The sequence below is a fragment of the Dendrobates tinctorius genome, unplaced genomic scaffold (genome assembly GCF_039654945.1).
Source record: "Dendrobates tinctorius isolate UK_male_01 unplaced genomic scaffold, ASM3965494v1 ptg000089l, whole genome shotgun sequence".
Lineage (NCBI taxonomy): Eukaryota > Metazoa > Chordata > Amphibia > Anura > Dendrobatidae > Dendrobates > Dendrobates tinctorius.
Genome location: NW_027361757.1, coordinates 814,998 through 838,105, shown reverse-complemented (window position 1 = coordinate 838,105; position 23,108 = coordinate 814,998). Strand labels below are relative to the sequence as shown.

Genomic DNA, 23,108 nt, shown 5'->3' with positions numbered 1-23,108 from the left:
CGGTGGCCGCTGGGGTTATTACATGTAAATTAACCTGGCTCCTACCTATAAAGGAGTATCAGGTGTTCTCAATCACTGTTGGTGAAATTGTTCATTCCAACCAACCTTGGAAAGGAGCTATTGAGAGGAGTTCCTTGCAGCTCAGTCAGAGCTTTGGAGTAGCAGCTATTCAGGTGGAAGCTGTATCCGGGTGCTGTACTCTGTTGCATGGAGCAATTGCAGCAGAGCAAAGCTAAGCTTTCCCTGTTTTGTTGTCTTTTCCTTGTGTGTATTAGTACAGCAGTGGGACTAGTGTCTGCACCATCCAGTTCACTAGTAAGGGATAGGTGCAGGGCGAGTTAGGGATTGAGGTATCCTGCTCAGCGACAGGTGAAGAGCCTGTATAGGGAATGTTAGGAGTCTTCAGGGACTCTGCCTCAGGGGAGTGCAGGAGGTCTCCACGTCCCCGTTCCCTATTGCAGGGCCCACCACTGTAACTGTTTCCCCGGTGTTTCCCTTATTGTCCTGGTTTTAGTGCCGGCCTGCGGGTCGCGGCACAGAGTACTGGTCACTCCGTGACAGGATCCCACTGATTCTGACATTGTTTTCTCATGACATACTATACTTCATGTTAGTGGTAAAATTTCATTCAAATATCTTGGGTTTATTTGTGAAAAAAACGGAAATTTGGCGAAAATTTTGCAAATTCCAACTTTGAATTTTTATGCCCTTAAATCACAGAGATATGGCACACAAAAAACTTAATATGTAACATTTCACATATGTTTTCTTTACATCAACGCAATTTTGGAACCAAAATTAATTTTTGTTAGGAAGTTATAAGGTTTAAAAGTTGACCAGCGATTTCTCATTTTTGCATCACCATTTTATTTTTACGGACCACGTCACATTTGAAGTCACTTTGAGGGGTCTATATGATAAAAAAATACCCAAAAGTGACACCATTCTAAAAACTGCACCCCTCAAGGTGCTCAAAACCACATTCAAGAAGTTTATTAACCCTTCAGGTGCTTCGCAGGAATTTTTTGAATGTTTAAAAAAAATGAACATTTAACTTTTTTTCACAAAAAAATTACTTCAGGTCCAATTTTTTTTTATTTTACCAAGGGTAACAGGAGAAATTGGACTGCAAAAGTTATTTTGCAATTTGTCCTGAGTATGCTGATACCTGAAATGTGGGGGGGGAACCACAGTTTCGGCGCATGGCAGAGCTCAAAAGGGAAGGAGAGCCGTTTGACTTTTTCACTGCAAAATTGGCTGGAATTCAGATCGGATGCCATGTCACGTTTGGAGAGCCCCTGATGTGCCTAAAACAGTGGAAACCCCCCACAAGTGACCCCATTCTGGAAACTAAACCCCCCAAGGAACTTATCTAGATAAGTGGTGAGAACTTTGAACCCACAAGGGCTTCACAGAAGTTTATAACGTACAGCTGTACAATTAAAAAATCATATTTTTTCCACAAAAATGATCTTTTCACCCTCAATTTTTATTTTCCCAAGGGTAACAGGACCCTAAAAGTTATTGTGCAAATTGTCCTGAGTACGCTGATACCCCATATGTGGGTGTAAACGACTATTTAGGCACATGGCAGAGCTCGGAAGGGAAGCAGCACCATTGACTTTTTTGGCTGGAATTGAGATCGGACACCATGTCGCGTTTGGAATGCCCCTGATGTGCCAAAAAAATGGAAACATCCACAAATGACACCAATTTGGAAACTAGACCCCCCAAGGAATTTATCTAGATGTGTGGTGAGCACTTTGAACTCCCAAGGGCTTCACAGAAGTTTATAATGCCCGGGCGTGAAAATAAAAAAATCGTATTTTTTCAACAAACATGATCATTTAGTCCCCAATTTTTTTATTTTCCCAAGGGTAACAGGAGAAATTGGACCCCAAAAGTTGTTGTCCAATTTGTCCTGAGTACGCTGATACCCAATATGTGGGAGAAAACTACTGTATGGGCACACGTCGGGGTTTGGAAGGGAAGTAGTGACGTTTTGGAATGCAGACTTTGATGGAATGGTCTGCGAGTGTCATGTTGCCTTTGGAGAGCCCCTGATGTACCTAAAAAGTGGAAACCCCCCACAAGTGACCCCATTTTGGAATCTAGACCCCCTAAGGAACTTATCTAGATGTGTGGTGAGCACTTTGAACCCCCTAGTGCTTCACAGAAGTTTATAATGCCCGGGCGTGAAAATAAAAAAATCATTTTTTTTTCCACAAAAATGATATTTTTGCCCCCAATTTTTTATTTTCCTAAGGGTAACAGGAGAAATTGGACCCCAAAAGTTGTTTTGCAATTTGTCCTGAGTAGGCTGATACCTCATATGTGGGGGTAAAACACTGTTTGGGCGCATGGCGGAGCTTGGAAGGGAAGGACCACCATTTGACTTTTTCAACGCAGAATTAGCTGGAATTGAGATCAGATGCCATGTTGCGTTTGGAGAGCACCTGATGTGCCCAAACAGTGGAAACCCCCCAATTCTAACTCCAACCCTAACCCCAACACACCCCTAACCTTAATCTCAGCCCTGACCCTAACCCTAGCCCTAATGGGAAAATGGAAATAAATACATTTTTTTAATTTTATTATTAGGGGGTGATAAAGGGGGGTTTGATTTACTATATATGGCGGGTTTTTACATTTGGCAGCTGTCATACGCTAAAAGACGCCTTTTATTGTAAAAATAGTTTTTGCATCACCACATTTTGAGAGCTATAATTTTGAGCTATAATTTTGAGAGCTATAATTTTTCCATATTTTGACCCACCGAGTCATGTGAGGTCTTATTTTTTGCGGGACGAGTTGACATTTTTATTGGTACCATTTTCAGTCACTTGACATTTTTTGATCGCTTTTTATTCCGATTTTTGGAACGCAGAATGAACAAAAACCAGCATTTCAAGAATTTCTTTTGGGGGGTGCATTTACACCGTTCTTTGTGCGGTAAAATTGATTAAGTGGATTTGTTCTTCGGGTCAGTACGATTACAGCGATACCTCATTTATATCTTTTTTTTGTTTTGGCGCTTTTATGCAATGAAAACAATTTTATATAAAAAATTATTATTTTTGCATCGCTTTATTCTGCGAGCTATAACTTTTTTATTTTTTCACTGATGATGCTGTGTGGTGGCTCATTTTTTGCAGGATAAGATGATGTTTTCAGTGGTACCATGGTTATTTATATCTGTCTTTTTGATCGCGCGTTATTGCACTTTTTGTTCAGCGGTATGATAATAAAGCATTATTTTTTGCTTTGTTTTTTATTTTTATTTTTTAAGGGGTTCGCTAAAGGGGTTAACTAATGGGACAGTTTTGTAGAGTGGGTCGTTACGGACGCGGCGATACTAAATATTTGTACTTTCATTGTTTTGGGGGGTTTTTATTTCCAAAAAATGAATTTATTAGGGAATATTTTTTTTTTTAATTTATTTAGCGATTTTTTTTTATAAATTATTTTTACTTTTTTTTTAACTTTATTATACTGTCCCAGGGGGGACATCACTGTCATGTGACAGATCGCTGATCTGTCACATCACAGATCGCTGTGACAGATCAGCGATCTGACACAGGCACTGCTGGAGACTTCCTCATGCCGGTGCTTTGCAGGCACTGAGGAAGCTGGCTCCCTGCAGGCCCCCTAAGGTTCCTGCCGCCATATTGGATCCAGGGACCTGCAGGGAAGGAGGCCCCCGCAGCAGCGCTGCACACCGCGCTGCTGCGGGGGTCGCAGGGAAGCACAGACGATGCTTAGTTGCTTAGGTTTAGACCCCTGGTGCACTGCGATTGTGTTTGATCGCAGTGTGCCAGGGGTTAACGTGTCGGGGGCGGTCCGTGACCGCCCCTGACACATAGTGCCGGGTGTCAGCTGTGAGCGCCGCTGATCGCGCTAGACGTACTATCCCATCCATGGGCATAGGGGCCCGGGTCCCATGGACAGGATAGTATGTCAGATGGCAGAAAGGGGTTAAGGATTCATACTCTATAGTATCTATAAGCATTGTAACGAATGGAAATGGAGGCACAGGTGAAGAAGTTCACATTCATCTTTTATTTTGAGTAGAACCTTGGGACCACGGTCTGGGGGCCTCCGAATGGGGCATGACTATTGAGGACCAGAGTGGAATACCTGGGGGACACAGGTGCTACCTCTAGTTAGAACCTGGACATGTGGCAGTTGTCTCAGCGGGACAAAGGGGTAAACAGATTTTAGAGATAAGGTGGAGCAGACCAGCGGACATCGGGTATGCAAGATGAAGCTGGCTCTGAAGAGGATAGACCAAAAAGTGGATACAAAGTATCCTGAGCACACCACTCACGAAGAGAGATATATCGTAAATAAGTAATACATTTTATTAAGTAAATTCATATCATAGATAAACGAACAAAATACAATTAAGAAGAAGGAATGTATACCCAAGTGAAATACACACAAATACAGGAATTAAAGAATAGATACAGGTAATGGTAAAGTGCAAAAATATATCAGCATGTAAGCATATATCCACCTAGACCCCTAATGGTCTGTAAAGTGCATAGTGCCATATAGAGGAAAAAAAAAACCCATGCTGGTAATCACATGTAACATGAGCACATACCCATTTAATCGCATGTTCAAGGAATTCCAGGAGTCCGACGCACGTTTCGCCTTTTTAGCTTTTTCAAGGAAATTGTGTGTCTGGAGAGGATAGTTGGGTTCCGGGTAGATAGGAGGAGGCTGGCTCCAGTAACTTTAGCGTAGTCCAAGGGTTCGGATGGCGGAGTGGCGGAACGGGATGGAACTTGAGAGTAATGGTACAGATGTCGTCTAGGATAGCCCAACAACTGGTCACTGATATTCTCCGCAGAAAGAGTGTAAGCAGAGTGCTAAATGGAATGCTATGACAGCGCAAGCAGAACAGAAACAGAACCGGGATTAGCAAGAGTAGATACTCGTTGCTCCAGCATCCTCCCTATGGCGGAGGGGCCAGAAATAGTAATCAGTGCGCTGCCATTGGTTAAGTGATTTTTTCAAAAATTATTGCTGTTTCTTTAAGAGACTGGGGGTCAGCGCACGTGTCCTAATCACTTTTCCTGGAGGCCTGCTGGCAGCGTGCCAGGAAGTAGAGGAGAGAGAAGCAGCAGCAGGACACCGTGGGACAGACAGAGAGCGAGGATTCTGGCAGGGACCTCGCAGAGGTACTGGTGCAGCGTCGGGAGCAGGAGCAGGTGAGGGACCAGAACTGGAACCAGAAACAGGTCCTGAACCGGGTGTAACAAGCATCTTTACTTACTATTATACCCAGATATTTAAATGAGTGAGCCACCTGAAGTTGTCCCACTTCTACCATCTCATTTGAAAGCTTAGGTCCTACTGTCGTAAGTGCTGATTTACCCCAGTTGATAGGCCTGACAACATCCCATAACTATTGATAATGACTATAGCTTCCGTTAGTGATGTCGGCCAGTTGTCTAGAAAAAGAAGAATAACATCCGCATATAAGGCAATTTTTTTTGACGTTCCCCATATGAGAAGCGTCTTATAATCCAAAAAATACGGTATCTATTAGCGCCACTTCATAAAAATAAATGTAGCAGCTTGGTATGGATATAATTAAAACTTAACCTTTATTCACAGATTAAAATCTATAAAGTGCAAAATATGCCAGATAAAACAGTGCTCGTGCAATAGTGTCAATAAGAGAAAAAAGGCAGCCTGTGCCAAAATACGCCCTATTAATGTCAGAATAGTGAACAGAATATTTTTCTATAGTGTCTTATTGATCTGAGTATTATTATTCCAGGTATACTGGCCAACCAACACTTCAGCACATAAAGCGACACTTTTTACTTTTTAGAATTTTCAGTATCCTAACGAAAATTCCTGCAAAATTATTCCTAATTCTGTATCACATAACATCCAATATATTCAATTAATAGGCGAATATGACCGGAGTATCTATTGCTCCACATCATTCAATCATGCTATACCAGCATATATCACAGGTCAAAATGAACCATACATCGTATCCATGGACTACCATAAATTATAGTGCATTACCCCTCACATATTACTGTGACACACAGTGACACCATCTGCAGCAAGATGATGCTGCAGGTCTTTGGAGGTGGTCTGTGGATTGTCCTTGACTGTTCTCACCATTCTTCTTCTCTGCCTTTCTGATATTTTTCTTGGCCTGCCACTTCTGGGCTTAACAAGAACTGTACCTGTGTTCTTCCATTTCCTTACTATGTTCCTCACAGTGGAAACTGACAGGTTAAATCTCTGAGACAACTTTTTGTATCCTTCCCCTGAAAAGCTATGTTGAATAATCTTTGTTTTCAGATCATTTGAGAGTTGTTTTGAGGAGCCCATGATGCCACTCTTCATAGGAGAATCAAATAGGAGAACTACTTGCAAGTGGCCACTTTAAATACCTTTTCTCGTGATTTGATACACCTGGCTATGAAGTTCAAAGCTCAATGAGGTTACAAAACCAATTTAGTGCTTCAGGAAGTCAGTAAAAAGTAGTTAGGAGTGTTCAAATCAAGAAAATGATAAGGGTGCCCATACTTTTGCACCGGTCAAATTTTGTTTAAATGCAGATTGCACATTTTCTGTTAGTACAATAAACCTCATTTGAATCCAGAAATATAACTGAGTCCATCAGTTATTAGATATATGAAACTGAAATACCTGTTGCAAAAACCAAAATTGTTATAAAGAAAAAAGGTTAACATTAATAGGGGTGCCCAAACTTTTACATATGACTGTATATGTGTGTGTATTCTATGTGTCTATATCTATTCTTTCGTTTTGGGTTTTAACCTGCCGTAGGGATCCATTATATGTCCGTTTTGCATGCCTACGAGAAAAAAATTGTATACGGATGCCATACGGATTACATACGGATGCTTACATGAGAAAAACACGCGGCCACACCCTGACAACAGATGACATACGGATCACTATTTAGGGACCATTTATGCATATTACGGCCGTACAATCCGGTCCGTATTTTTCTACGATGTGTGTGACTCCAGCCTAATAGTGGATGTAGGAGATGACTGTGCTGTTACTGAAAATAATCTCTATATAAAGACCAATATTGATATTACCACCATATGGTCAGTGGTAAATACCAGTCCTACAAAACATATAAGTGATTACTGCACAGTTATAGTTGGTGTCTTACCGCTGCCAATCTTTCTGGTGGAATCGTTCACTTTTCACGTCTTTTCCATCTGACCGAGACCGACATGACAACTCCTCCAGCCACGACTCTGCTACAGAGAATACAACAATGACATGTTTCACTTCTCATATTCTCATATTCCAGCTCCATCACCATGTACAGTTGTGGCCAAAAGTATTGACACCCCTGCAATTCTGTCAGATAATACTCAGTTTCTTCCTGAAAATGATTGCAAACACAAATTCTTTGGTATTATTATCTTCATTTAATTTGTCTTAAATGAAAAAACACAAAAAGAATTGTCCTAAAGGCAAATTGGATATAATTCCACACTAAACATAAAAAAGAGGGTGGACAAAAGTATTGGCACTGTTCGAAAAATCATGTGATGCTTCTCTAATTTGTGTAATTAACAGCACCTGTAACTTACCTGTGGCACCTAACAGGTGTTGGCAATAACTAAATCACACTTGCAGCCAGTTGACATGGATTAAAGCTGACTCAACCTCTGTCCTGTGTCCTTGTGTGTACCACATTGAGCATGGAGAAAAGAAAGAAGACCAAAGAACTGTCTGAGGACTTGAGAAACCAAATTGTGAGGAAGCATGAGCAATCTCAAGGCTACAAGTCCATCTCCAAAGACCTGAATGTTCCTGTGTCTACCGTGCGCAGTGTCATCAAGAAGTTTAAAGCCCATGGCACTGTGGCTAACCTCCCTAGATGTGGACGGCAAAGAAAAATTGACAACAGATTTCAACGCAAGATTGTGCGGATGTTGGATAAAGAACCTCGACTAACATCCAAACAAGTTCAAGCTGCCCTGCAGTCCGAGGGTACAACAGTGTCAACCCGTACTATCCGTCGGCGTCTGAATGAAAAGGGATTGTATGGTAGGAGACCCAGGAAGACCCCACTTCTTACCCCGAGACATAAAAAAGCCAGGTTGGAGTTTGCCAAAACTTACCTGAAAAAGCCTAAAACGTTTTGGAAGAATGTTCTCTGGTCAGATGAGACAAAAGTAGAGCTTTTTGGGCAAAGGCATCAACATAGAGTTTACAGGAGAAAAAAAAGGGCATTCAAAGAAAAGAACACGGTCCCTACAGTCAAACATGGCGGAGATTCCCTGATGTTTTGGGGTTGCTTTGCTGCCTCTGGCACTGGACTGCTTGACCGTGTGCATGGCATTATGAAGTCAGAAGACTACCAACAAATTTTGCAGCATAATGTAGGGCCCAGAGTGAGAAAGATGGGTCTCCCTCAGAGATCATGGGTCTTCCAGCAGGACAATGACCCAAAACACACTTCAAAAAGCACTAGAAAATGGTTTGAGAGAAAGCCCTGGAGACTTCTAAGGTGGCCAGCAATGAGTCCAGTCCTGAATCCCATAGAACACCTGTGGAGAGATCTAAAAATGGCAGTTTGGAGAAGGCACCCTTCAAATATCAGGGACCTGGAGCAGTTTGCCAAAGAAGAATGGACTAAAATTCCAGCAGAGCATTGTAAGAAACTCATTGATGGTTACCGGAAGCGGTTGGTCGCAGTTATTTTAGCTAAAGGTTGTGCAACCAAGTATTAGGCTGAGGGTGCCAATACTTTTGTCTGGCCCATTTTTGGAGTTTTGTGTGAAATGATCAATGTTTTGCTTTTTGCTTCATTCTCTTTTGTGTTTTTTCATTTAACACAAATTAAATGAAGATAATAATACCAAAGAATTTGTGTTTGCAATCATTTTCAGGAAGAAACTGAGTATTATCTGACAGAATTGCAGGGGTGTCAATATTTTTGGCCACAGCTGTATCCCCCAACCTGCACAAACCCCTCATCCTGCTGATACCCCAATGCTGAGCCACTGCTGCCATATGTGTCCCTATTACTGCACCTGATACCCCAATGCTGAGCCACTGCTGCTGTATGTGTCCCTATTACTGCACCTGATACCCCAATGCTGAGCCGCTGCTGCCGTATGTGTCCCTATTACTGCACCTGATACCCCAATGCTGAGCCGCTGCTGCCGTATGTGTCCCTATTACTGCACCTGATACCCCAATGCTGAGCCGCTGCTGCCGTATGTGTCCCTATTACTGCACCTGATACCCCAATGCTGAGCCGCTGCTGCCGTATGTGTCCCTATTACTGCACCTGATACCCCAATGCTGAGCCGCTGCTGCCGTATGTGTCCCTATCACTGCACCTGATACCCCAGTGCTGAGCCACTGCTGCCGTATGTGTCCCTATTACTGCACCTGATACTCCAATACTGAGCCGCTGCTGCCGCATGTGTCCCTATCGCTGCACCTGATACCCCCTATACACACACGGTGCCGTTCCGCACCCCCTATACACACGCAGCTCCGCTCCATACACGCTGTACACACACGGCTCGGCTCCGTACACGCTGTTCACACGCGGCTCCGCTCCGTACACCTTCTACACACGTGGCTTCACTCCGTACACCTTGTACACACGCAGCTCCGCTCCGTACACCTTGTACACACGCAGCTCCGCTCCGTACACCTTGTACACATGCGGCTCCGCTCCATACACCTTGTACACATGCGGCTCCGCTCCATACATCTTGTACACATGAGGCTCCGCTCCATACACGCTGTACACACGTGGCTCCGCTCCGTACACGCTGTACACACGCGGCTCCGCTCCGTACTCCTTGTACACACGCAGCTCCGCTCCATACACCTTGTACACATGCGGCTCCACTCCGTACACCTTGTACACACACGGCTCCGCTCAGTGCACCCCATATACACACGGCTCCGCTCCGTACACCTTGTACACACGCAGTTTTGCTCCGTACACCTTGTACACACGCGGCTCCACTCCGTACACCTTGTACACACACGGCTCCGCTCAGTGCACCCCATATACACACAGCTCCGCTCCGTACACCTTGTACACATGCGGCTCCGCTCCGTACACCTTGTACACAGACGGCTCCGCTCAGTGCACCCCATACACACACGGCTCCGCTCCGTACACCTTGTGAACAAACGGCTCCGCTGCGTACACCTTGTACACAAACGGCTCCGCTCAACCCATACACACACGGCTTCGCTCCTCCGTACACCTCATACATGCATATCTCTGCTCCATACACATTCTACACACACGGCTCTGCTCTGTACACCTCATACACACACAGCTCTGCTACATCTATCCTGTAAACCCCTCCTGACCCCACACAGAAACTTCACCTCATCCAGCCAGCACCTTGATAACCAGCACAGTAGAGTCCTGCAGCCACTGAAGCCCCTGATCATGTGACCCCCTGACTCCGCCCCTTCTGTGACCTCATCACAGGTCCTGTTCGCACAGAATAGCCCAGGACAACATTGCTGGCTGAGAGGTGGGGGCCCACTGCTGGCAGCGGGGCCCCCCACCGCCTTCTCAGGGGCCCATAGCGGCCGGGCAGCAGAGTAGGGAGATCGATTCTCCCTGCTCTGCCACAGAATAGTGGTGTAGTGTAGTGTAGTGTAGCTCCAGTGGGCCCCCTCAGAGCCCGGGGCCACCACCCCCCTGCCCCCCCGGTAGCTACGCTACTGCCCGGCACTGCAGTATTTCTATGCAGCCGCACACTCCAGTCCGAGTGCCAGCGGCAGTGACCGGTATTGATACGAGAAACTCGCGCGAGTTTCTCACATTGCAGTTGCAAGTGTGACCCCGGCCTAAGTGTATTAAGCGTGGCAGAACATTCCTCAGAGGGGACTAAATGCCTATAATTATCTGTATGTAATCATTGATAACAGCCAAGACGTATAAGTGTGCGTATTTCTGCACATAGCGCTCAGTCAATGCTGAATAAATTAGATATTTTTAAAAATTTTGTTTCAATTAATATTATTAACATGTCTATCAATCCTGTAATCTTCATAATTCAGTGACTTTTTCTTATTGTTATTGCAATTTCAATGTTGAGGAGTGTATCTGTAGGTTTCACTTGCAATCTTAGTACTAAGGTGTGGTGATGTTTTTTTTTTTTTACATACATTTATTTATTTTACTCACTTATATAGCACAGCCCTCTGTGTTTGTACTGTTACACACTTAACATTATGGCTGGTCCATACAATCAGGGCAATTGTTACCACCCACCTTTCGTGTCTACCTTTTTCCTCATAGATTGTAAGCTTGCGAGCAGGGCCCTCATTCCTCTTTGTATCTGTTATGATCTATGTGATTATTGTTATGCTGCAATGTCTATCGTCTGTACAAGTCCCCTCTGAAATGTAAAGTGCTGCGGAATATGTCGGCGCAATAGAAATAAAATTTATTATTATATCACTGTCCCCCATGGGGCTCACAATCTAAATTCCCTATCAGTATGTCTTTGGAATATGGGAGGAACCCGGAGTACCCAGAGTAAACCCATGCAAACTCCTTGTCCTTGGTGGGATTTGAACCCAGGACCCCAGCGCTGCAAAGCTGCAGTGCTAATCACTGAGCCATTGTGCTGCATATGTATATTTGAAAGGGATGTATACTGTAAGAGGTGGGGTCCAACACCCAGCTGTTTTTTTTTTTTTTTGCTCTACTGGCAGCTGGATGTAAACACTTTTTATATTTAAGAACATGGACTCTGCTACAGTAGCTGGTGCTCAGCAGCTCAGTTCAGTAGCCGGCGCTCAGCAGCTCCGTTCAGTAGCTGGTGCTCAGCAGTTCCGTTCAGTAGCCGGTGCTCAGCAGCTCCGTTTAATAGCCGGTGCTCAGCAGCTCTGTTCAGTAGCCAGTGCTCAGCAGTTCCATTCAGTAGCCAGTGCTCAGCAGCTCCATTCAGTTGTAAGAAAATGGACCGGACCGGGGATACCTCTCTTGTGCCGGTTCTGGAACTGTCGGGCTGTCACCATTGTTGCCTGGGGGAAAGCTTTCCATCCTGGACCGACCTTTGCACTATTCAACATGGGGCATGTCTTTTATAAAAGAAGCTGTGAGCGGGAAGGGAAGAGGAGACTTGGCGGGAAGACAGCGCGCGCAGCAGGGGAAGGTTGGTGCTCTGTCCCTCGAGCAACGTGACAGCGCAGGCCCGTGCTATTGACCCCCAACTGTCAAGTACAGTGACTGTGAGCAGAGACCTGCTGTGTGCCCACTGGCTCCTGCATCTGAAAGTGCCAGATGCTCCTGGCCGGTTTGTGCTTTGCCGAGACAGACAGCATGACTTGCATAGATCTGTGTCCTACCTCACCCATAGTCTTCTGCCAAGCTGAACCATGCTTGGGCAGAGTCACAGACTACTCTTCACTCTGCACGACAAATCCAGACCCAGGACCCCACACGAGCCAGCATAAGGAACTGGATCTTCAACTTCCTCTGGACGACCTCGGGATCATCATGCGCAGGTTACGAAGGAGCCACCGTTGAACTTTAGAACTCTTCATGTAAGAAGCCATCGGACTGATAACGTTAACCTCTCATGAACAGTTGCTTTATCTATTGCCATTTTTGCTTTAACCTGCCCTTATACTGGGCCTTTTCCTCCTGCCATATCCCTTTTTACCCATCACCTCCCTGCATGGATTAATCCCTTAGTTAATAAATCTGTTAACTCTTGTTCTACCTCCTGTCTGTCACTGCATCCTGCAACCTGCTCACACAGTAGCCGGTGCACAGCAGCTCCGTTCAGTAGCCGGTGCTCAGCAACTCTGTTTAGTAGCCGGTGCTCAGCAGTTCCGTTTAGCAGCCAGTGCTCAGCAGCTCTATTTAGTAGTCGGTGCTCAGCAGCTCTGTTTAGTAGTCGGTGCTCAGCAGCTCTGTTCAGTAGCCAGTGCTCAGCAGCTCCGTTCTGTAGCTGGTGCTCAGCAGCTCCGTTCAGTAGGTGGTGCTCGGCAGCTCCGTTCAGTAGCTGGTGCTCGGCAGCTCCGTTCAATAGCTGGTGCTCATGCAGTCTGTTCATTTGACCACTGCTGGAGCAAAAGACAGCTGACCAATGGGTTCGCCGAGTGTTTGACCCTTACTGATCTGCTAACCTATCCTGTATATAGGTCATCAAATTCATATGCCTGGACAACTCCCTTAAGCACTGTAGGTTTTTTCCAAAGAAGAGTTAGGGTAGGAAGTGCAAATGGACAAAGCCGAAAAAAAAAATGCATATTTGCAATATTTCAGATTAAGTCATTTAGAGTTTAGTCTGCACTGGATCTAAGTTTTCGTTGTAAAATAGTAAGCATTTCCCAGGTGTCCTGGCCACAGATACATTGGAGTGCCCCTTTGTAAGCACTGTAAACATCTGTTAATTATAACTTATCAAGTTAAAGGCATAATAACTTAGACCATTTCATTATAATACACATTATGGTTTAAAGAGACACTTCAAGATCACTCTAAAAGTCATACCAAGAGATCCTGCAAATGGGTCGCCCTCCCAGGGCTGTGGGGTACTCGGTACCGGGCCGGTGTCATGGGGATGTGGTGTCACAGCGGCGATGACCCAGTCCGTGGCCCTGGGCACCTAAATCAATGGTGGTTTGTGATATAGTTTATGTGATAGTTCGTGACGCCACCTGTGGTGTTTGGCAAGCAAGATGTTAAGCCAACTTTGCGTGCAGATCCTCTGGGGCTGATGGTGTGTTGCAGCATAGATGGTGTAGCTCCCCACAGGTGAAGCTGTAACCCCAGGGCAGTGTATAGGCGCAGGCGGTGTGAGGAATGCTGGTACCCAGATGTAGCGGAGCTGACGGTGTTAGCGCACAAATGAATGGAAGACACCAGGGCTTGTAGTTCCAAAGCTTTACTCACAGTCCGTGGTACACACTGGTGCCTGCCTCCGTGCCGTGTCCTCCGGGGCAGAGACTCAATCAACCTCCCGGGCAAGTCAGGATTCTCCCCTCCAACACTCCGCCAACATGTACCTTTCCTGAATGACTCCTCTATTGCGCCTTAAGGTGTGAAGAGCTCCAGTACCGTGGTACTCTGAAATTCCTCCTGTCAGATGTTCCTAACAACTCTACTCGTATGGCAGACAGCTGTAGCCTCTCTCGGGGACTCCCTTCTCCGGAGTCCTGGCTCTCTATTCAGTTGCTGTTGTGCCCCAAGTCTTAGATGGGAGTAGTGCATTTACAGCCAACTACTCCACCGGTGTCTGCTGCAGAACCATAAGTGTCCATTAGGGTGACCGGATCTCATATGGGGGGGAAAAAATGTCAGAATCTTGTTCGTCTGGACCCCACAAAACGATTCCCCTTTCCAGATATTGAGATAGCCAAAATTTGAGCTCGATCAAACGACGTTAACCCGTGCCGCTCGTCGCTCAAAGTTTGAAAAAATCCAAATTGAGGTATTTTAAGATTTAGGTATTTTGCATGGTTCATCTGTGCTACTGAGCAATTTATTAGCCATTAACAACTTTTCATTGTCTGTAATGGTGGGATCAAAAACGATAATCTTACCAACTCTGCATTCAAATACCACAAATGGTTCGAAAATTTGGTCAGGGCTATTTCTGCAATGTTGTTGTCACATTCTTTATAGTCTAACAGACTATGCAAAATACCTAAATCTTAAAATACCTCAATTTGGATTTTTTCAAACTTTGAGCGACAAGCGGCACGGGTTAACGTCGTTTGATCGAGCTCAAATTTTGGCTATCTCAATATCTGGAAAGGGGAATCGTTTTGTGGGGTCCAGACAGACAAAATTCCGACATCGATTTTTTGCGGTCACCCTAGTGTCCATACAGACTCGGGGACAGGGCCCCGGCCTTGCGCTGAGAACCTATAGGCAGGGTTCCTCTTCCAACCCACAACTCCTCTCTGTTCTCCTACTCCATCGTTCCGCACTGTTATTTCTTTCTCTTATGGAAGCTTAGGTTGCAGTTCTACGTCCTTATCCTTCTGTTCCTTTCCCGTGCCAGCTGGCTCAGATCACTGAGGCAGCTGCAGCACTCCTTCCTCCATCCCTTCTTCCAGGGATCCTCACTCCTGTCTGAGTGACTTCCTACCCGACCGACCTTCTGTCAGACTGACCTCTCAGACTGATCTGTAATTCTAAACCTTCCCAGCCTTTTATATCTAACTCCACCCACCTCCCAGCACATCTCATGTTACGAAGCAAGGACCCACTAAAGGTGCTCTGCTACCCTCTAAGCATGGAGCTGCAATGTGGTCCTGCTGAACTATCCTGTGTGTGTGGGGTGCAGGTGTTGGAGTGTGGAAAGGAGTTCCCAACTTAGCTAGGTGGTGGGGCACCGCACCTTAGGAGAAGGTGCAGTACCTCTGTGGCGACTGAGCCTCAGGGGCGCCACATACCCCCCCATTAAACACAGCACATCCGCGGGCTGCAAGACAACAAAGTAGACAGCAAAGAAACATACAAAAATTTTGTAATGCATAACAAACTTTTCTTATACTAATCTTCCTAGTATAGGAGGTACTCATCTCGAACATTACAAACAATTCTATCTAAAATTCTATCTAAAATTTTTAATTCTAAGTGCAATTCTCAATTCAAAGTGCTATTTCCTGTAACACATTTTTCTCTCTTTCTCTAGACGCAATACGCTGACCGCAAATACCTGGTCCGTCACCTGTCACTTTCAATTCTTTATTCATATCACTCATCTCTATATCAGACATTCCTAATTCTTCTATAAAAGCCATTTCTCAGTTACTAATACTCTTATAAAACACATTATCAAATACTTCACAGTAAAACATTCAACAATTATTCTTGTAAGTGCTGGACACCGCTCCCAGCCAGGATTTCTTGCAGTGTCCTTTGATGTAGACATCATCTTCGAAAAGTGTCCATGCAAAACATTATCTTCGCAAAGTGTCCTTATGTAAAACATTATCTTCGCAAAGTGTCTTTTATGTAAAACCAAGAGAGAGCACCTAAAGAGGTGCAAACTATTTACAAGCACAGTTTCGGATCATTCAGCGTCCATGATCTCCTCAGTTCCAATCAGAAAACAACGCTGCCAATCAAAAGCTAGGTAACCATGATAAACAATAGAAAAAATAGAAAAAAGGCACAACTGGTGCAACTAAACCCTCCTGGGCAACGAGAATTTTGAGAAATTTTTACTTGTGTTCCCCTCCTGCGGTTCTGAAAGCTGAACTGGAACTGCCACCAGATGTAGTATCTTCATCTTGATTCTGGTTACTTGCTAAAGGGCCTTGAAGCTTTGGCAAATGGAACCCATGATGTATCTCAATGCCCAACAACTTTTTCTCCTCGATAGGTGGTTCCGCTGTCCTGGTACGAGGTCTAGCTCCTAGGGCTTCTGCATCTTGTCGGCCCTGACAAGCAACTACCTGGGGACTTGGCAGTGAAGGGATCCCGAGATCACCATCCCAAAACGATCCAGACCCCCCTCTTCCCTGAAGATATTGGATCAGGCGTGCCAGCTCCAACCGTACTCCTAGCAGCAGGGATCTCCTCCGCCTCCCCATCAACCCATTAGGAAGGCCGTGGTATATACCTGGGAGTTCCAGGTGGTGCGGCCTCTGTTCCGGTGCAGGCGTGGAGGCAATAGGCACTGCCCGGTGAGCCAATAGAAGCTCCGGTTCCGCGAGGGTCGCTGGCAGGACCTGCGCAGCTGCGCCAGGTCCAGGCAGGAGCTTCTCTTCCTCCGCTTCAGCTCCCTGGGCTGTGTACAACTCCTCCGGTATTAGCGGCAAAGAAGGGACAGAGTACGCTGCTGGTGGCATGGCAGCGGCTCCAAGCTCCACAGGATCTGCCAGGGAAAGGTACGGTGCAGCAGCGGTGGGTACCGGTGTCGCGGGTACTGCAGGTGTAGGCCCCTCCTGGGCGCACTGCAGGTTCAATGTTCATAGCGCTTCTCGCCTCAGGTGCAGGCGGCGCGTCAGCTGGATAAACTCGTCCTCCAGCTGTCGGTGATTCATCCCTGAGATCGGGTCGGAGCCTTCAGCAATGGAGCCAGGGAGATCTGTTTCCCCGCGCTCTGCAGGCCTCCTTCCCTCACTCTCCAAAATGGCGTTCTTCTTCCTGCCTCGGCCCCTTTCCCGCCACTGGCTTCTTCTGCACATTTTCAAAAGTATAAAGTCTCACAACTTTCAGGCGCACAGAACTCGATGGTATTGGGTCTCGTCATCCTGTTCGTGACGCCAAAAATTTGGGATGCCCTCCCAGGGCTGTGGGGTACTCGGTACCGGGCCAGTGTCAGGGGGATGTGGTGTCACAGCGGGGGTGACCCGGTCCGTGGCCCTGGGCACCCAAATCAATGGTGGTTTGTGATATAGTTTATGTGATAGTTCGTGACGCCACCTGTGGTGTTTGGCAAGCAAGATGTTAAGCCAACTCTGCATGCAGATCCTCTGGGGCTGATGGTGTGTTGCAGCAAAGATGGTGTAGCTCCCCACAGGTGAAGCTGTATATCCCCAGGGCAGTGTATAGGCGCAGGCGGTGTGAGGAATGCTGGTACCCAGATGTAGCGGAGCTGACGGTGTTAGCGCACAAATGAATGGAAGACACCAGGGCTTGTAGTTCCAAAGCTTTACTTACAGTTCGTGGTACACACTGGTGCCTGCCTCCGTGCCGTGTCCTCCGGGGCAGAGACTCAATCAACCTCCCAGGCAAGTCAGGATTCTCCTCTCCAACACTTCGCCAACATGTTCCTTTTCTGAAAGACTCCTCTATTGCACCTTAAGGTGTGAAGAGCTCCAGTACCGTGGTACTCTGAAATTCCTCCTGTCAGATGTTCCTAACAACTCTACTCATATGGCAGACAGCTGTAGCCTCTCTCGGGGACTCCCTTCTCTGGAGTCCTGGCTCTCTATTCAGTTGCTGTTGTGCCCCAAGTCTTAGATGGGAGTAGTGCCCACTACTCCACCGGTGTCTGCTGCAGAACCATAAGTGTCCATACAGACTCGGGGACCGGGCCCTGGCCTTGCACTGAGAACCTATAGGCAGGGTTCCTCTTCCATCCCACAACTCCTCTCTGTTCTCCTACTCCTTCGTTCCGCACTGTTCTTTCTCTGTCTTATGGAAGCTTAGGTTGCAGTTCTACGTCCTTCTCCTTCTGTTCCTTTCCCGTGCCAGCTGGCTCAGATCAATGAGGCAGCTGCAGCACTCCTTCCTCCATCCCTTCTTCCAGGGTTCCTCACTCCTGTCTGAGTGACTTCCTACCCGACCGACCTTCTGTCAGACTGACCTCTCAGACTGATCTGTAATTCTAAACCTTCCCAGCCTTTTATATCTAACTCCACCCACCTCCCAGCACATCTCGTGTTCCGAAGCAAGGACCCACGAAAGGTGCTCTGCTACCCTCTAAGCATGGAGCTGCAATGTGGTCCTGCTGAACTATCCTGTGTGTGTGGGGTGCAGGTGTTGGAGTATGGAAAGGAGTTCTCAACTTACCTAGGTGGTGGGGCACCGCATCTTAGGAGAAGGTGCAGTACCTCTGTGGCGACTGAGCCTCAGGGGCACCACACAAACATCAGCTCTTGCTCTATAAGATGCCAGCCTACATGGAAGGATACTTATTTGGATAACCAGCATGTATTATACTATATGTCCCTTGGATTAGTTGGGTGCAAAATGAAAAAATCTGCTCTCATAGGGGAATCCCTTCTATTCATAAGCTGTCTACTCCTCTGCCCTCCCATCACAGATTGACAGCTTTCTCCCTACAAACAGTATAGTGAGAAATTATATGGAGAAATCTGTCAATCAGCCACAGCAGGGCTGAGAGCCCAGCAGCTTATGAATACATGGATGCAGGGCTCAGTTCATGGTGCACGTCTTAAAGTGTAATCTTATCAAAATGGCTCCATGAAAGCTATTGAGTGACAGATATCGGTCTCTACTGTCCTCAGATTGGGTTGCATACACCAGTTGATAGATATCACCCCGTACTGTCCTCAGAAAGGGCTGCCTACACCAGGTGACAGAATATGTTTAAGTTTTAGATTTCGATATGAACTTTTAGAGGGTTAGATTGGAAACCCTCTTTAAACATAGGACTGCACTGGCGAAGGTATATCAATCATTATCTGTTAACTGAGGGCTGCATCATACATCTGTAATACCATTGTAACTGACTGTAATTAATACATTTTAAATTTATAAACATCAGTAACCAATTTGCAGGAAAAGTGGATTGTGCTAAAATATAGGTAGATGTTCTGATGCATGCTTTCATAGAAGCTGTAATGACAGCTGGCAGATGTGCAATATATGCAGTGGCCTTGATTCTTCCTGCGTGTCTTGAAATTTTCTTCCTGTGTTCTTCAGACAATTCTTAGCTGCTGTAAATATGCAGTTACTGAACAAAACAATGGCGATCTGATTGCATCTGGCAGAAGAAACAATGTACTGTACCATGCTTTCTCCACATTGGCTTTGGTTGCTTTCTATGGAAAGAGCAAGACAACACTTCTGTCAGTGCAGACTCAATCCAGTGTACATTATATCCGGACCTGCATGAGCGAATTAATCATGGACAATGGGATGCTAGTAACATCTGCCATGTGACAGAATGCCGTATTCCACAGTGGCATGTACTTCATAACAACATTGGCCGCCATTATACATGCTGCTCAGTCAAACCGTAGTGTACTTACAGACCAAGTGCAAATAAAATGTTCTTGTTCTATAGTTATAGATATGTGACCAAGTGTGCAGAATGGCTTGCACAAATGGCTTAAGGACTTGTGACTAGTGGTATAGTTGATATTTATAATTAAAGTGAATCTTCAGAAATTAAAAAAAAAAAATGAAAATTTCACATGTGCCACCGTTTGTTTTTTGGTGGTTTAGGTGACAGCACTAAATATGAAAAGAATAGTAACATTTGTGACAACACAGAATTTAAGCTTAATTAACCAGACATCTATTTTCAGTAGCCTAGGAGACATAGGCTATTATCTTTATGTTGACTTTTGAATTTATGCATTTTCCTTTGGTTGGTCACGAAAACAGACTATTGTTCATATGAATTGTTCATATAATTGTTCATATTATCTTGGATGAATAATAATTGAATAATAGCTGTTTGTTAATATGTTGATTACACATTGTCCAGCCAAGCTAGTCTGTGAGGCTATGTGCACACGGTGCGGATTCTGCTGCGTTTCCGCAGCGGTTTTGCCCCTGCGGAAACGCAGCAGTTCCGCAGACCAAGTACAGTACAATGGGTTTTCAAAAACGCTGTGCTGACGGTGCAGATTTTTCCGCGTGGTTTTGCTGCGGTTTACAAACCGCAGCATGTCAATTGTTTGGGCGGATTCCATAGCGGTTTCATACCGTTAACATAGTAGAGGTGTGAAACTGCAGGGCAAAACCGCAGACCAAACCGCAGGAAAACCGCAGGTCACTTTACCTGCAGTTTTACCTGCGGTTCCGCGCGGAAAAAAACGCAGGTGAATCTGCAGCGTGTGCGCGCATAGCCTAAACCTGCAAAAAAGAAAAGGATGAACTATGCAGATTGATTAAATACTCAAACAATGAGAGTTAAACTCATCCCACCTCACCCCTGACCAGTGAATGATGATCTAAGCCACAGATATGGGTACAAAAAAGGATTTCTACCATTCTACAAGAAGAATCAGAGAGACTTTACAAAACCACAGCCAGGAACATTCTACAGGATATTAGCTTAGGGGATCACAACCCCAGTTGAAAGAACGCAGATCTGCTCTATTGACCATAGCTGAACCCTCAGAGACGTTTTGAAGAATGCAGGTTGAGACAATCAGGTCACCTGACCACATAACTCACTGCTCTTGGTCAGCTTCCTAAGCTTGTTGTCACCTCCTCTCTGTGGGTGCCTGACTAAAGCGGAGTGCTATTGATTGGGTGAGTCGGCTCTGGAAGTCCCAAAGTTACAAATGCTCTAATCCCAGCGAGTCAGCGGAAGGGTGAGACTCTGTAATTTGCACCATCTTGGGTATTTGCTGGGACTGTTCTATATGTTGTTGCTTGTTGGTGATTTGCTAATCTGCAGTGAGACGGAGACACAGTAGAAATTAATGTTTTGCCTGGAAAACGCCTTTAAACTTGTAAATTGTTGGATTGTTATTTTATTACATTTTTATAAGTCCAAGTTAGACATTTTTGCATACATGAATATGCAGGTAGTAACAGAGGATGCTTATTTTCCTTTCAGCTGGCTTTATTTCTTGGATTGCACAAATGAGGATACATATTTCTCTCTAAAATGTGTCCTTATTTGGCTTAAAAATAGACATGCAATAGCAATGACACAGTATAGCAATCTGTCAGCAATGATGAAAATCAGTTCAAACAAAGCATACTTTGGCGCTATGTTCACCACCAAGAAAAGTGACTTTCTATATTCAGCAGTTGAGTAATTGGGTAATTGTGGTGATATTTGTAGCTTTGAACCACCATCTTCGCTATCAGCTTGATTAGAGTTGTTGATTCCTCTCTATACATGTAACTCGTCAGATGGTGTTATTACATGCTTCATTATTCTTGGCAGGCCATACTCGCTTTTTTGGAGCTAATTATTAAAAAAAAATCTAAGCAATGCTTTTCATGCTGAATAACTTTACAGCCGCAATCTAGGAACCTGACATGTATGTGACCAATCTTGAATATTTTTTTTACAAACTAGCTTATGGTATCACCATCTTCTGAGTAAGTATGGTTTGCACAAGTCATATTTTTCACCCCAACACAATATCTTTTCATTTTAAAACACCAAGGTCATATGGCAACAAACTAAACATCAGAAAGTTATCAGAACATGAAACAATATTGCACTGAACAGAAAAGACTTTCCCAGCTAGTCTGTTTCTGACCCAGTCTGCGTGGATTGCAGGTTCTATTAAATCAACCAGTGATCTAGTGCTGCTGCTTTCTAGTAATTTTTATATCACCCAAAAGTTGGATTCACAGTTACACTGCTCAGTATTTCTGTATAATGCCCTCAATGCTACTGCAGCTTCTATGTAGAGACAGGAGAGCAGGAAATGCCTCATGTTTTATGTTGTGTACAAGGGACATCATAGCCACTAGTTTTTACCCAATAACTCAGGCAAAATTCAAAATTAAAGTGAGAGAGTCATATAAACATGTCACATAAAGGCCAAAAATACTGCTCATACTCATGTATACACACATGGCTACTTATTTTTAATAGTCACCTGAAAGTATGTATTAAATAATAAATCTTGCCAACGCTACCAGAATGTCCAGAAGATGACTGTAAAATAACTGGAGATCTGCAATATTACAACATCCAGCAGTTCTCCCAATCTGTTATTGCTGTGGATATCAGGAGCAAAGGGTTCCCTTCACAGATATATGGGTGGTATGGGCTGCAAGCAGGGAACTGAGACTCCCAGGAGGAAAGTGCCTTTACAGTAATTTGCCACGAGTCCCAACTGTTTTCTCCTCCCTGCTAATATCTCAGAAAAATGGTAAGGGACAAGTAAGAAGAAAGCAGGAGTGTGGCACAGAATGAGAAAATACATGCTCAAAGTCTCTATATGAGGGAATCAGCATGGAGCCAGATTAGTAAAGCTCCTTGGGACAAAAGAGATTGTGGTACAATGCAGCAGAGAGGAATTATCCCCATCAACATCAAAAACCATACTCATATTCTGTTTGGAGGTATGTGTTGAAAGAATTCCTGTTGGGAGACTACACTGTATAGTGTATTTTATAGTATAGTTTATCTGGTAGACTGCCGACTGTCTGGTGGACTGCCGACAGTCTGGTGGACTGCCTACAGTCTAGTGGACTACCTACAGTCTAGTGGACTATCTACACTCTACAATCTAGTCGACTACCTACAGTTTGGTTGACTACCTACAGTCTGGATGACTACCTACAGTCTGGTTGACTACCTACAGTCTGGATGACTACCTACTGACTACCTACAGTCTGGTGGACTGCCTACAGTCTGGTGGACTGCCGACAATCTGTTGGACTATCTACAATCTGTTGGACTACCTACAGTCTGATGGACTGCCAACAGTCTAGTGGACTA

At 45.0% G+C, this 23,108-nt stretch overlaps 1 protein-coding gene across 1 annotated transcript in view; it reads left to right on the top strand.

Moving 5' to 3' along the window:
• PSD (pleckstrin and Sec7 domain containing) overlaps window positions 1-23,108 on the top strand; it is a 582,815-nt gene that overhangs the window by 542,434 nt on the left and 17,273 nt on the right. The window lies entirely within an intron of this gene.